This window comes from Nanorana parkeri, unplaced genomic scaffold (genome assembly GCF_000935625.1).
Source record: "Nanorana parkeri isolate BGI_ZX_2015 unplaced genomic scaffold, ASM93562v1 scaffold1716, whole genome shotgun sequence".
In the NCBI taxonomy this organism is placed as follows: Eukaryota; Metazoa; Chordata; class Amphibia; order Anura; family Dicroglossidae; genus Nanorana; species Nanorana parkeri.
Genome location: NW_017307984.1, coordinates 130,610 through 133,079, shown reverse-complemented (window position 1 = coordinate 133,079; position 2,470 = coordinate 130,610).

The following is a 2,470-nucleotide window of genomic DNA, read 5'->3' as shown; positions in this document are numbered from 1 at the left end:
TCCATCAGAGAACTGTCTGTTCCAGTGCAGACCATAGCTACCAAAGTTGTACCCCGAACCTGTACAGGTCAGTGTGTGGGAGTTCCCCGGCTTGATTACCGCTGGCTCAGACTGGGTACTCAGTTCTAAAGCTCAGACTATGTGGAGATTTCTGATCTTTGAATGATCTGCTCTGTCCTTATGTAGAATAGACACATTCACAAAAAGAAAATGATGTCAATGAATTTGCATAGAATGACACATATTTACACATGTAACTTTTATTACTAATAAATGAAGTTAGATGATGAAATTAGAAGAAAATTATAATTTTGCAGATTACATTAGATCTTTTATCATAATTTGAATATATGCCCAGGATTAATCTAGATAATACAAAGCAATCATTAAAGTGTAACTGAAGCCAAAACCTTTTCTTTTAGTTTTGGATAAAGTAAATTCCATAGATTGGGTTGTCAGAACATGGTGACACTAATTCGGAGGACCCTGCTGACCACTAGGGATTTCCCTCTCTTTGGAAAGATTTTTTTCTCATTTCCTATTGTGCCTATCAGACAGGAAGTGAAGGAAAATCTCCCAATGAGGCACAGATAGCAAAAAAACTTACTCCACTATATCCAAAACTTAGAAATACAGAAATTCTACTTTTGTTGTACAATGAACAGAATATCATGTATTTATACACTTAAGGTAGATGATAGGGTAACCCAGAAACTGAGTTTTCATCATCTATAAGAAACTAGTAGATGATTCACCTTCCTTTGCTATCCTTATGTTAAATACCAGTTATGCATGAGGTTAGTCTTTAACCCTTTCCAAGGCCTTGCTTGTTTGTTTTTTTCGCACACATGTTATGATCCACATTTTAGGCCTGAAAATTACTTCAAACCCCTAAAACATTATAGGGTCTAATCACAAAGGAGCCAAAGGATCCAGCAGTAGCTTCAGCTGATACTTTGGCCCTCTTCGGCCACCGGAGCCCTTCAGTTATTGTGAATGGCCTGTGCAGCTGGTGAAGGCGGCCGAGCGGCTCAGCCGAGCCGAAGGCATATGCTTACGTACAGCCAAAGACCAGCCGCATGTCTCGAAAATGACAGCTGGGCAGAGCCAGCCGTGATCTCACGGCTGGCTTCGCCCAGTTGTAATGACAGATCAGCGCCCCCATGACCTGGGGACGCTGATTTGTCATTAAACAATAACAACTGGGCCAGCTCCGCCCAGTTGTTATTCATTGGCCGGGACCTGCCAGAAGACTCTAGCAGGTGGCGGCCAATAGGAAACAATTGGGCGGAGCTAAAAAAAAATTCTTTTTTTTGTTTTTTTTCAATAATCTTTATTTATTTTTTCAATAATCTTTCAATCTTTCTTTTTTTCAATAATTATTTTTTTCGTCTTTATTAAATTTTTAAATCTAATATTTATTTACATTTTTAAAATCTTTTTTTTCAACTTTTGTTCAACTTTTTTCATGGATTTCCTATTCTGCTCTGTACCACAAGTGATATTCGGCTATTCACTCACTGCTGAACGGCTCCTATGCGAATAGGGGCAAATGACAGCGAGTGCGCTGCCTGAGCTTTGGCTAGTGGATCCAGATGTTGGATCGGCTGAGTCAAACTCCTTCTGCACTTCTGCTCTGCCAAACATGCAGAGCATGTTTGGCTGAGCGAAGTGCAGCCGAAGGCAGCCGATGTACAGCTGATTTCAGCTGTACTGAGCCGTAGTGAATAGCCGAATAGCGTTCGGCTCACTACTCTACGGCTCGGTAATTCACTTGGCTGCCTTCTGCAGCTTAGTGAAGAACCCTTTATATATTTTCTGAAAGCCAAAGCACTGTAGAATAAAATGGTGGCAGTTGCAAATTTTACGTTGTATATTATTGCAACTCTATCAATTATCAAACCCACAAATTTAGTGAAAAATACACTGAAAGCGACATTAAACCCTCAGATTTTTTAACATAAAACAATACTGTAATGTGTGCCTTACTATAATACATGGTAGTTTCCCTTCTCTTTGCTGCTCTTCCTTTTAAATCCTCATGTCTTCTCATGCTTGGGGAGAACTTCCCTTTGCAGCTCAGGGCCTCTTCCTGTAGTGCTGGCTCAGGTTACAAACCTATACCAACCTATACACAGACACCATATATCCATTCCTGACACAAGGCAGTCTGCTGCAAAACAGAAGTTCTGCCCAGCATGAGAACAGATACAGATTTAAAAGGAAGAGCAGCAAAGAGAAGGGAAACAACCATGGATTACAGTAAGGCACACATTACAGTATTGTTTTATGTTAACAAATCTGAGGGTTTAATGTCACTTTAAGTTAATTTTAGTGCCCCAAAACACAATTTAACACATTGTTTTTGTAAAATATAAAAGATGAGGTTACACCAAGTAAATGGATACCCAACATGCAAAGGTACAATATTCTGTGCAGCCCTGAAACAGCAACACAATACAGTACTCCA